This window comes from Macaca mulatta, chromosome 9 (genome assembly GCF_049350105.2).
Source record: "Macaca mulatta isolate MMU2019108-1 chromosome 9, T2T-MMU8v2.0, whole genome shotgun sequence".
In the NCBI taxonomy this organism is placed as follows: domain Eukaryota; kingdom Metazoa; phylum Chordata; class Mammalia; order Primates; family Cercopithecidae; genus Macaca; species Macaca mulatta.
Genome location: NC_133414.1, coordinates 112,026,196 through 112,039,750, shown reverse-complemented (window position 1 = coordinate 112,039,750; position 13,555 = coordinate 112,026,196). Strand labels below are relative to the sequence as shown.

General features: G+C 42.1%; 1 protein-coding gene and 1 long non-coding RNA gene across 8 annotated transcripts in view; one reads left to right on the top strand and one right to left on the bottom strand.

The window, feature by feature from the left end:
• The window catches only part of DNMBP (dynamin binding protein), a 122,058-nt gene that overhangs the window by 21,209 nt on the left and 87,294 nt on the right, over window positions 1-13,555 (top strand). For 2 of the 7 annotated variants that reach the window (XM_077947201.1, XM_077947197.1), the window contains exon 1: window positions 4,044-4,262. The exons of the other annotated variants lie outside the window; for them this stretch is intronic. The gene's annotated coding sequence lies outside the window, so the exon portion shown is untranslated. Of the gene's footprint in view, window positions 1-4,043; window positions 4,263-13,555 lie in introns of those variants that run through there. 7 annotated transcript variants of the gene reach the window in all.
• Window positions 1,700-6,171, bottom strand: LOC144331256 (uncharacterized). Its single transcript, XR_013398264.1, has 2 exons — window positions 6,034-6,171; window positions 1,700-4,840 (listed from the first exon to the last, which is right to left on the bottom strand). It is a non-coding gene; the product is annotated as an uncharacterized LOC144331256 (long non-coding RNA).

Genomic DNA, 13,555 nt, shown 5'->3' with positions numbered 1-13,555 from the left:
TGCCTCTGAGCAGGAATTCCAATGATCAGACATGCTAGCTGCCTAGATGGCCCCGCAAAAGTCTGTGGAGTCTCTAGGACATAGTTAATTAATTGACCTGTGATCATATGCATTTGCTAATTGTTAGGAAGTTAGTAGTCCAGTTTATATCAACTACCATATGCTAGTTTTTGTATCAATTTTGTAATATTATTAAAATATCCTCTCTGTTCTCTCTCATAGCAGTCTGTAATATAAATCTCCCACCTGTTTCTTTCTCTTTTCATCTTTTTTTTTTTGACACATGGGCGTACTCTGTTGCCAAGGCAGGAGTGCAGTGGCATGATCTCAGCTCACTGCAACCTGCACCTCCCCTGGGTTCAAGTGATCCTCCTGCCTCAGCCTTCCAAGTAGCTGGAACTACAGGTGCACACCATCATGCCCAGCTACTTTTTATATTTTTAGTAGAGACAGGGTTTCGCCATGTTGGCCATGCTGGTCTCGAACTCCTAACTTCAGGTGATCCACCTGCCTTGGACTCCCAAAGTGCTAGGATTACAAGCATGAACCACCTTACCCAGCCTCTCCCTTCGTCTTATCCCAGCTACTCTTTGTAATGTTTTATCCCCAGATTCATGGTTTTTATTTGGATGTATCATTTTCTTTTTCTTATTTATTTATCGTGGAGATGAGATCTCACTGTGTTGCCCAGGCTGGTCTCTAGATCCTAGCCTTAAGCGATCCTCTTGCCTTGGCCTACCAGAATGGTGGGATTACAAGCATGAGCCACCCTGCCTGGTCTTATTTTCTTTACATAACATATTATTGCCCCCCATCTCCTGTTAGAGATTTCCTTTTGTTTTTTTTTTTTTTTTTTTGAGACGGAGTCTCGCTCTGTCGCCCAGGCTGGAGTGCAGTGGTGCATCTCAGCTCACTGCAAGCTCCGCCTCCCGGGTTCACGCCATTCTCCTGCCTCAGCGTCCCGAGTAGCTGGGATTACAGGCACCCGCCACCACACCTGGCTAATTTTTTTTGTATTTTTAGTAGAGGCGGGGTTTCACCGTGTTAGCCAGGGTGGTCTTGGTCTCCTGACCTCGTGATCCACCTGCCTCGTCCTCCCAAAGTGCTGGGATTATAGGTGTGAGCCACGTGCCTGGCCTTAGAGATTTCTTTTACATGAAGTGAACCTTCCCACTGTTGAATTTTGGGATGAGTTCTAACATACCTCAAGAGTCATAGACTGTTTTTAGTTTGTTGTATTATAATTTCAGGCTCACTTTGTTGCTCATACTCTGGGCCTTGATGTACTGTATGGATATCCTAACCTCTGAGTATTGTTTCAAGCTCACTTGCAGTTTGTTTTCCTTTTTCTTCGTTAGATATTATCCTGCCTTGCAGTTTTTTTTTTTTTTTTTTTTTTGAGACGGAGTCTCGCTCTGTCACCCAGACTGGAGTGCAGTGGCACGATGTCGGCTCACGCCTTGCGGTTTTATATCTGGGGCTTTGTACTTTTTCTTTTCTCTTTTTCAAAATTCAGCTTAAAGTAATTGGAATCATTCTGGCACATTTCCCACCAAATAAATTCTCCCTTGCTTTTGTGGGGACAGCTGTCCTTTACCAGAACATATCACGGAAATGTTGTTAGTCTCTGAACTCAATTTTTTTTTTCAGAGATGGGGAATTATAGGCATACACCACCGCGCCTGGCTGAGAACTAAAATTTTAAATCAGAACTTTAATAAATTAATGTGGGTCAAGATTTTCCATGAAATAGCATTAGCTTTACTCGTGAACATTCCCATTCGCTTTCTTGAATGGAGAAGAAAGGTGTGTATCCTATGTGTCTTAGAGAAGGAAAAAAGGCTTGAACATCTAGGACATTGAGAGGCCAGGCGCAGTGGCTCACACCTGTAATTCCAGCACTTCAAGAGGCCAAGGCAGGCAGATTGCTTGAGCTCAGGAGTTCGAGACCCACCTGGCTAACGTGATGAAACCTGTCTCTACAACAAATAGAAAAAATTAGCCAGGCATGGTGGTGCATGCCTGTGGTCCCAGCTACATGGGAGGCTGAGGCAGGAGGATCGCTTGAGCGCCGGAGGCAGAGGTGGTAGTGAGCCAGATTGCGTCACTGTGCTCCAGACTTCACTTTCTGACACTGCTCATCCTTTCATGCAAAGAGAAGAAATTATTCATTTAGCCTTCACATTGTTTTGTATGAGCTCTTGTATTGCCAAGGACGAGAAATGTGCAGTCGCTTTTAAGGTTAGGTATTCCTTCTCATTGCTGGGACTTGAGATTTTTTAAATGGATTCTCATTCACAAAAGGTAATGTTGACTGGAGAGTTCAGTTCCAAGACATAAGGATGCTCGTGGAAGCATTTCTTTTGAAGGAACCTCCATCTGACAGCCCTTACAAAAAGGGAACCCCTTTCCCAGCTCTTCCCAGGTAGGCAGTCTCCCCTGGGTGACTAAGCGAGACCCTGACTCAAAAAAAGGACATTGATTTCTTTTGACACCATCTAAAGAATCAACCATTCATTGGGTTTGCTGTGTTGTGGCATATTCTCTGGTTCATCTTGAAACTATCAGAAGATTTCATATATACATTTTATTTTCAAGTATAGTGGCTGTAGTTTCTATAAAAGGCAAGTAATACTGCAGTTTTTGTTGTTTGTGTAAAGCTGCTCGTCCCTGGTTTTCCATGGTGCTCAAACGTTGGTACTCCTTAAAATGATCTAAAATCACCTACCCTGCTAATGATGTTAGCTATTTTTAACTCCAATTGGACAGTTTGTTTCCTCCCAATTTTTCTTCCCCAGAATCTTCAGTTTTCTGAATTCCTTTCCTGATTCCTTCTTCCAAAATATCAAGAATATTTTATACCTTAAAATAGGTTGAGACCAGGCACAGTGGCTCATGCTTGTAATCCCAGCACTTTGAGAAGCTGAGGCTGGAGGATTGCTGGAACTCACGAGTTCAAGACCAGCCTGGGCAACATGGCGAAATCCTGTCTGTACAAAAAAAAAAAGAAAAAAATTTGTAAATTAATTATCTGGGTGTGGTGGCACATGCCTGTAGTTCCAGCTACTGTTGAGGCTAAGGTGGGAGGATCACCTTAGCCTGGGAGGTCAAGGCTGCCGTGAGCCGTGATCATCACTGCAATCTAGCCTGGGCAACGGAGTGAGACCTTATGTTAAAAAAAAAATAGGTTGAAAGGTAGAGAAATTCCTCATGTCTTTTTAAATCTTCTGTGGCAGAAACACAAGTTTATCCTTGAAACGGATAAGAAAAAGAAACAAGATGCCTGCCTTGCAGATCTCACTAACATTTATCCTCATAACTTGGAACACTGGGTTAATACATTTTCTTAGTGTCTCCTGGAAACTGTCTTAAAAACTGCCTGTTTTTACATGTTTATTGTGTTCTTTGTTATCTATAGCCACACCCTAAAGTTTCACTTTGTAGTTTCACCTTAATCTGCAGGTCTGCAACTGCTATCATGTATATTACATCTACAACTTAGTGGAGCTGTTAATTTTAATATGTTGCTCAGCTACTTAGCTCTGACATGTCCAATTTATTTAGTTATGAGTCAGTGGTTCTTAAATTTCCACCCATAATTGAGATTCATGCATGACTTAAGAAATGTGAATCTGAGAGGATACTTAGGAACTCCTAGGTTAACCCATTTGAAAATATTTCTTGAATGTATATTTCCTCAAACTTTGTAGGTCCTGAAATATTAATCTTGGGACCTCCCTCCACCAGTGCAGTTCCATTAAAAAGACAAAACTGATGTAGAGATATAGAAGCAATTTTTTTAAAAAAAGAGCTAAAAAGGGGAGGAAAACAGCAGTTTAATATGGGTGGTGTAGAAACTGTAAATTAGTTAAAACTACCGTCCTGTGAGAGTCAATCCTGAAGCTTTCTTATTTTAAATTCTGTCTTTTGTAAAACAACAACAACAAAAAAATTATAGAAGTGTTTGGGTGGTTTAGACAAGGGTTGTTCAGTGTAAATCCTGAGAAGGACTGAGGCGGCCTTCCACGATTGGTGGAAACTCTGACGTGTATCCTGTTCCATCTGGAGTTGTTGCCTTCCAACTTGGGACAAGTTTGAAATCAGCAAAGTGTTACAGTATAAATAGTTTCAGACAGTATAGGACAGCAGATTCCTTTACTTTCCTACCCTAGTTTCTCTGGTCAGCTCACCTAAGCCAGCGCAGGGTTTTCATTTGTTCTTCCAGTTCGACATTCTGTAACCTGTGGAACCAGAGTCGTGTGGTGAGTCAGTGCCGCGGTCCTGGGGGCACGCAGGGTAGGAGGCCGCTGTGGAAGAGCAGATGGCCCAGGCTGTGCTTCTCAGCCATGTGGGTATGCCGCGGCCAAGAGGGGTCCTGCTTTTCCCTCATCTGTTGCTAGTTATCTGAGGAATCTCCGAGGAACCTGGCTGTGACTGCTGACCTTCTGTCCAGAGTGAACTCCAGGGACATAAACCGTAGGAGGAAGTGCTGTTTTCCTAGCTCCTCTCATTTCCTTCCTTCCTGAAGCAGATTTAGACTTCATTTTCTGACACCTCTCGTCCTTTCATGCGAAGGGAAAAAATTACTCATTTAGCTTTCGTATTGTCTTGTATGAGCTCTTGTATTGTCAAGGACAAGACAGATGTGCAGTTGCTTTTAAGGTTAGATATTCCTTCTCATTGCTGGGACTTCTCGTTCCCAAAAGATAATGTTTTCTGGAAAGCAGTTCCAAAACGTAAGGATACTCATGGAAGCGTATTCTTTTGAAGGAACCTCCGCTGGACAGCCCCTACAGAAAGGGAATCTCTTTCCCAGCTCTTCCCAGGTAGGCAGGCTCCCCTGGTAGAGTAAGCAAGAAAGGAGAGACAGCTGTCTTTTGTCTTTCAGTTAAGCAAACCCCTTCAGAAATTTTGTTCTGGGACCCCAGAATTTGAATTCACATTATGGATTGGCAATATTAGGAAATATGCAGAAGGCATCACCAGTGCTTTTTTTTTTTTTTTTTTTTTTAAGTCAGGGTCTCGCTCTGTTGCCCAGGCTGGAGTGCAATAGTGTGATCTCAGCTTGCTGCAGCCTGCACTTTCCAGGTTCAAGCAATGCCAACGCAGAGCTGCTCCCCCATACCCCCGCCCTGAGTAGCTGCGACCATAGGCGTTCACCACCGCGTCCAGCTGATTTTTATATTTTTGTAGAGACAGGGTTTTGCCATGTTGCCCAGTCTGGACTCGAATTCCTGGGCCCAAGGGATCTGCCTGTCTTGGCCTCCCAAAGTGCTGGGATTACAGACGTGAGCCACCGTGCCCAGCCTCACCAGTGCTTTTTGAAAGAATATACTGACTCATTTGGAGGAGTACAGAGAACCCAGGCATTAATATTTTTCTAAATTTTTTTAAGCCTTCAAAATGTATGTCTCCAGTGCTTATCTCTCACCTGGGTTTAGAATGGTGGATTTAGGGAACTATTTTTATAGTTTTCTATACACTTTGCTGAATTCTTTATTTTATTTTATTTTTTATTTTTTATTTTTTTTGAGACAGGGTCTCACTTTGTTGCCCAGGCTGGATTGCAGTAGCACGATCTAGGCTCATTGCAGCCTCGACTTCCTGGGCTCAAGTTATCCTCCCACCTCAGCCTCCCCAGTAGCTGGGACTACAGGCATGCACCACCACACTCAGCTAATTTTTGTATTTTTGTAGAGACAAGATTTCACCATGTTGCCCAGGCTGTTCTGGAGCTCCTGGGCTCAAGCAATCCACTCTCCTCGGCCTCCCAAAGTGCTGGGATTATAGGTGTGAGCCACTGCGCCCAGCCCATCCCCATGTTGTTCTCATAAATCCAAATCATCCGTTTGGGCATGTATCACTCAGGGGCCCAGCAGAAAACAGAACACACACTCAAATTGGGTAATTGGAAGAGGTCCAACTTAAAGCAGAATGGAGAAGCTTAGGGAAAATAACAAAGGATTGTACTATATGTCAAGGCTAGCTGGAGAGCCACCTTGATTCTGAAGGGGCGGGGGATGGGATGGTTACCTGACGCAAGAGAAAGCTGTTTTGAGGTCTTCATATGGTAGCTGTGGCATTTAATAGAACAATGCAGCCAACTCACAGCCCAGCAGGGAGAGAGCCAGGGGAGTAAATATCACAACCTCACTGTCCCTTTGCCTTCAGACCTCCTGCCAGTGCCACCCATTGGCTGAACCCAACTGAAAGTCAGAGAGAGGGGAGGTCTTGTTCAATTCTGGTGTGCCAGCCTCCAGGAACACAGGGCAGGCTGGGGCAGACCTGAAAGGGCAGATTTTCAGTATCCTCAATCTGTGCCAAGTTCAGACCTTGATTCCAAAGGCCACATTAGAAATTACTTATTAAACTGTTTGATATCAGTGTCTATCAGGGTAAAAGTTTATAGTTTGTGATCTCAGGAGATTTTTAATGAAGTATGTCCAGACTTGAAGATATGTTGCTTAATAAAAATTGCTGGCCAGGCATGGTGGCTCACATCTGTATTCCCAGCTCTTTGAGAGGCCAAGGCGGGCAGATCACTTGAGGCCAGGAGTTCCAGACCAGCCTGGCCAACAAGGTGAAACCCCATCTCTACTAGAAATACAAAAATTAGCTGGGTGTGGTGGCGCATACCTGTAATCCCAGCTACTCAGGAGGCTGAGGCATGAGAGTTGCTTGAGCCCAGGAGGTGGACGTTGCAGTAAGCCAAGATCAAGCCACTACACTCCAGTCTGGGCAACAGAGCTAGACTCTATCTCAAAAAATAAACATTGGCCGGGCGCGGTGGCTCAAGCCTGTAATCCCAGCACTTTGGGAGGCCGAGACGGGCGGATCACTAGGTCAGGAGATCGAGACCATCCTGGCTAACACGGTGAAACCCCGTCTCTACTAAAAAATACAAAAAACTAGCCGGGCGAGGTGGTGGGCGCCTGTAGTCCCAGCTACTCAGGAGGCTGAGACAGGAGAATGGCCCGAACCCGGGAGGCGGAGCTTGCAGTGAGCTGAGATCCGGCCACTGCACTCCAGCCTGGGCGACAGAGCGAGACTCCGTCTCAAAATAAATAAATAAATAAATAAATAAACATTACTGAGTCCTCCAGGCCTTCTTTCACATTCACATTTTAGGACATACCTAAAACTTTTTTTTTTATTGTGGTAAGTGTACATACCATAAAATTTACCATTTTAACCATTTTTAAGTGTACAGTTTTGTGGCATTAAGTAATTCACATTGCTTTGCAACCATTACTACCATTCATATCCAGAACTTTTTTTATCTTCCTAAACTGAAACGCTGTACCCATTAAATACTAACTCCCTATCTCCTCTTATCGCCCCTACCCCCTGGCAACCACCATTCAGCTTTTAATCTCTATGAACTTGACCACTCTGTGTACCTTATTCACGCAGTATTTGTCCTTCTGTGTCTGGCAGATTTCACTTAGCTTAATATCTTTTTTTTTTTAAGACAGGGTCTTACTCTGCGGCTCAGGCTAGAATGCAGTGGCACAATCACAGCCTCAATCTCCTGGGCTCAGGCAAGCCTCCCACCCCAGCTTCCCAAATAGCTGAGACTATAGGCACCTGCCCCTGTGCCTAGCTAATTTGTTTTTTTTAATTTTAATTTTTTGTAGTGTTAGGGTCTCACCTGGGCTCAAGTGATGATCCTCCCCTCTTGGTTTCCCAGCGTGCTGAGATTACAGGCATGAGCCACTGAGGCCAGCCTCAGCTTAATGTCTTTAAGGCTCTTCTGTGTTGTAGCACTTTACAGTGATACATATTGTAATTTTTTTTTTTAGAGACAGAGTCTTACTCTGTTGCCCAGGCTGGAATGCAGTGGCACAATCTTGGCTCACTGCAACCGCCGCCTTCTGGGTTCAAACGATTCTCCTGCCTCAGCCTCTTGAGTAGCTGGGATTGTAGGCATGCATCACTACACTTGGCTAATTTTTTTGTATTCTTAGTAGAGATGGGGTTTCGCCACGTTGGCCAGGCTGGTCTTGAACTCCTGACCTCAGATGATCTGCCCTGCTTTGGCCTCCCAAAGTGCTGAGATTACAGGCATGAGCCACTGCACCTGGCCCTACATTGTTAATTTTATTTTATTTCTGAATATGTTTTCACTGATACATTTACTCTCATGGCTTTTAACTTTTACGTGTCCATTCCGATGTCTCACAAATCTGCAAGATGGATGATGTAAGAGCAAGGGTCGCAGGACTTAAGACATGGCAAATGAGTGGACCTGAGCAGGAGAGGTGGCATCATTTGGAGGAAGTACTCCAGATGTGGAAAGTTCTTAAATATGTGGGACTGACCATGGAAGAAATAAACAGCAGTAAACCAAAAAACAAGTTCTGAGCAGGAAGTGCCTTATGGGAGCTGAGACATTTCATTTGGATGAGACTGCCCGGAGTACTATTTATGAATGACAAGCAGGGTGGGACAAGGTTACACAAATCTGAAGTGGGGCCTGAAAACGGCGTGCTGTGGCCAGACACATTCAGAAATGCCGGATTGAAAAGGATTCTTGCTAAATTGTCTCAGTCTTTAATATACTTTATAAATATCTTTGGAAAGAAAATTCTACAAACCCTTTTAGAATGTAAACTGTGTAAAGGAAGAGATTTGTTTTGTTTACTGGTCTACAGCTGTGCCTGGCACATAAAATATTCTCAGACTTTTGGTGAACAGATGATTTGTTGAAGTTTGAGAAAATATATGAAACTATTTTTTTATTCTTATCTTTCAAAAACGTTTTTCCAATAATCCAACCTGTCACAATATATGAAACTATTCATATCAAAATCTCAAGTTCTACTTATCTACAACTACATCTCTTCCCTACAAATAGTTTTACCTTCCAGCTTGTCTATCTATGTATGGCACTGCCAACAGTGCCATAGAAATGTCATAAAACTCTTCCAGGTCAAGCATTAATATCTGGGACTTCTTCATCCTCTATGGCAGATGGTACACTAAGAACAATAGCTACTGTATGATTATCCACCAAGTATCAGACACTGATCTAGGAGCTTAAATCCTCATGACTCCGCAAGGTAGACAGCAAGTCTCCAAAGCCAGGGTGCCTGGGTTCAAAACCCAGCACCACCACTGAGCAATTTACTCAATCTCTTTAGCTGATGAATAGCTAAACCAGAACCCAAATTCAGGCCTGTTCAATTCCCATGCCCACGTTCTTTTTATGGCAAACATCACTTTTCTTAAACCTCATTGGTTCTTCCTTCAACATCCTCTAGACTTCCATTTTTCTGTTTCTCCAACATTTTACTATGAAAATTTTCAAACAGCAAGGTTGAAAGAATTTTACACCCACCACCTAGATTCTAGTATTAACATCTTACTGCACTTACTTTACCACATATTATCTATCCCTTTATTCATTTATCAATTTGTGTTATTTTTTGGAAGCATTTCAAATATATATATATTTTTTATTTTGATGCACTTCAAAATAAACCACAAACATTTCCCACCAAACTTCGACATATATATCTTAACTAGAGTCCAATATTTTGTTTACAGTTTTTTTTGTTGTTGGTTTTTTTCTTTTTTGAGACAGGGTCTCTGTCACCTAGGCTAAAGTGCAGTGGCGTGATCTTGGCTCACTCCAACCTCTGCCTCCCAGGCTCAGGTGATCCTCCCACCTCAGCCTCCTGAATATCTGGGATTACAGGCGTGTACCACCACACCTGGCTAATTTCTTTGTAGAGGTGAGGTTTTGCCATGTTGCCCACGCTTGTCTTGAACTCCTCAACTCAGGTGCTCTGCCCTGGTCGGCCTCCCAAAGTGCTGGGATTACAGGTGTGAGCCACCACGCCCAGCCAGCAGTTTTTTGTTTTGTTTTGTTTTTTTAAGTATCTTTTTCCTCTCCCTACTGGCCAAGGAATTACAAATTCCTACTGGCCAAGGAATTACAAATTAAAATACAAGGAATTACAAATTAAGATACAAGGAATTACAAATTAAATACAAATTAAATACAATTAAATACAAATTAAATACAAATTAAATACAATTAAATACAAATTTAATTACAAATTAAAATACAAAACAAAATACAGTACAAATTCCTACTGGCCAAGGAATTACAAATTAAAATACAAGGAATTTTAACAGAATTGCAGCTCTGTTCTCCCCACTAAAATGGCAGTAAACCTGATTAATCTTTCTAAAATGTCAATTTTTATATATAACACAGTTGGATAAGAATTTACACGTCTTCCTATTTTCTATAATTCATACATTCAACAAATATTTATCAAGCCAAATGGCATCAACCAAAGCCCTATGCAAACTAAAAATTTGGCGTGACTGGGTAAATGAATCATTTGATGACCCTTTACCCAACACTCTTAAGTATTTACTCTCTAATCCTGTTGGTGGCAGACAGTAGCATTTAGAGTCTCCTCTATTGTCCTAAGCAATTCAACTCCTATCACCAAGTGTCTGCCCAACTGGGAAAAAAATAAAGCCTGAGCAGTAATCTCAAAAGGAGACACTCATTCAGTCTTACCCATTCATTGCGGGGTGGGGAAAAGACTCAAATCTGCAGTGATTTTTTTTGTGCCTCAAGCATATTTTAACACTTTCTATGGACTAAAGCCTTTGGCAGTTACCTGTTAATTCAGCTTTGCTCCAATGATGTGTCCAGGAACCTTCTAGGTGTTGTATGGGAGATAAATTACAGTCCCTGCACCCAAGAAGCTTAGTTTAGTCCCCACCAATTCCCAAAACATGTTCTGAGGACACTAATCTTTGTGCTCCAAAATACAAGAGCTCTACGATCATGATAAATTCCAAGAAGGCTATAGACTATATTTCCTTCTCAGAGTAGCATAAAAAAAAAGGTGGAAAGACAGGCATTCTCTAAAGGTGGAAAGACAGGCATTCTCTAAAGGTGGAAAGACAGGCATTCACCAGAAAGGGAAGAAGATGGTGTTTTCATAGCAAATTTTTCTGCTGTCCCTGAAATCATGCCATCTAGGCAGTAGTTTCCTCGGTGTTCTCTCAAGCCCATCTGTGTTCTGATTTCCTCTGCAGTTGATTTCCTCTGATTTCAACTTCCATCTGGAGTTGGTGGAACAGCTTATAGAAGCCATTTATGATTGTTTCAAAATATATGCTCAGGCTTCTAAAATGGCTCTGGCATGAATAAGAGTAGCTGCTTTTCATAGTATATACAGGGCAGAGAAAACAGACGAGATTCATCATATTATACATACTTTTGGGTCTCACACATGAATCATGTCATTTAGCGAGGCCGTGACTTCAGTACCCTTCTGGGGTGTGTGCTCCTCAGCGATTACGCACTCATTCCAGTGGAGTAGGAGGCCAGTCAGTAAAAGTGTCTATTGAGCCAGATTCTCCTCTGCTTCTGAGTCATTTTCTGGTAGAGTGAAAGGTTCTCTGGGAGAAGCTTTAACTCTTTCAGATTACAAGTGTTACTCCCTTTGTGTAATAGGGTAGTTCTCTAAGTAATCATATGGGGCTTATGCTAATTCTTTACTTGATATTTTAGATAATTAGATATATTTAGTCTGATAGATGAAATTTGAGAAAATGTGGTATAAGGAGAAAAATAGTATCTACATTGGCCCAAGGTTAAGGAATTGTTTTGATAACATATAACCATCTAGATGGCTAAGAAGTTTGCAAGACATTATGTGTTTTTATTAAGAAAAAAAAATACTTAGGACACCACCCATATGTGGAAATCTGACATCTGGCAACTTCAGTCCTCTGGAAGACAGCCAGAAAGTAAGAAAGGGGCCTCAGTGCACATAAAAATAACTGTTGAAAAACCTCTACCATGAACACGTGTCCTTTCCCACCACAGCAGAGTTTGTTAGCCTCACATTTAGAGCTTGTTTACTTTTATTTATCTGGGAACTATATATAATTTTGGTAGTGTGTATGTGGTCTCCCCTCCGTAGCAGATCATAAGCAGCAATGTAGCAAGGGGGTGGAAAAGTTGATGGAGGAGAGCAGAGGGTAAGCTGACATTGAAAGAGAAAGGCCTGAAAGATAGACAGTGCTGATATTGTGTATCACAGCTTAATACAGTAATGTGTAGTCTTAATAATGAACTTGGACCCATCAGCCAAAGAGTAAATCATGTTCAAGTTCTTCTAATAAAAAAGTCAGGGAAGTCTGGAGTGTGTCTATTTTTAAACAATCAAAGTTAACCAGGTTTTGACATGTTGAAATGGTAAGCTCTGTAGTGTTTATATGTTTGAAATAGCACATTCTCTGGAAATGCTATAGCAGTGACACAAATTTGAGCTTGCAGTTGATTATGGAAATGATGCATTGTAATAATGACTAACATTTATTGAGCAGCTACTATACCAGCCCTGACCTAGGTGCCTTCACACTGTTAGCATACTGGTTAAGGCTCTGAAGACAGACAGATTTGGTTTCCCATTACACCTCTGACTTACTATGTGACCTTGGACAGCTATCATCTCTCTGATCCTGTGTCCCCACCTGCCACATGGGAACCAATAACATATAATAGGGTCCTTGCGAGGACTCAGGGAAGTATGTGGTACAATGCATGTACCTAGGAAGTACTCAATGAATGTTAGGCACTGTTATAACTTTAATAGTCTTGATGATTATTATGAAAGTATGATTATCTCCATTTTTCTGGATGAGGAAACTGAAGCCCAGAGAGTTTAAGTACAATGTCCAAGGTGAAATCGCTAATAAATAGTGGAGCTGGGCTGTGGACCTGGGTTTCTCTGACTCCAGAAGCCTAGTGCTTTATATTCGTATATGCTGCCTCCTCAGCATGTAATTATAATTAGATTTTTTTTTTTGGTAATACTTAGAAAAAATGTGTGAGTAGCATCTGTGGGAAATACCCACTTACCACTTCTCTTTTCCACTGTGGACTCAAGTCATGTTATAGACAAAAAGTCTGTAATAAGTAACACAAAGATAACCTACCTTTGCTTGACAGTAAAAATTAAATACGTAATGTTTGATTGTGTAGCATGATTTATTAACATCTTCTAGGTACTCCATATTAATATACTCAATGATTTATTATATGCCTAATATGTTTATCCACATCAGTGTTTTCTTGGATGTAATTTTTTTTTTGAGACATAGTTTTGCTCTTGTTGCCCAGGCTGGAGTGCGATAGTGCGATTTTGGCTCACCGTACCTCTGCCTCCTGGGTTCAAGTGATTCTCCTGCCTCAGCCTCCGGAGTAGCTGGGATTACAGGCATATGCCACCACGTCCGGCTAACTTTGTATTTTTAGTAGAGACCGGGTTTCTCCATGTTGGTCAGGCTGGTCTCAAACTCCCAACCTCAGGTGATCCACCTGCATTGGCCTCCCCAAAGTGCTGGGGTTACAGGCGTGAGCCACCGCACCTTGCTGGATTGTAAATTAACAGACGTCAGGTATGGTGGCTTCTGCCTGTAACCCTAGCACTTTGGGAGGTCAAGGTGGGTGGCCCAGGAGTTTGAGACCAGCCTGGGCAACATAGTAAAACCCTGTCTCTACAAAAAAATACAA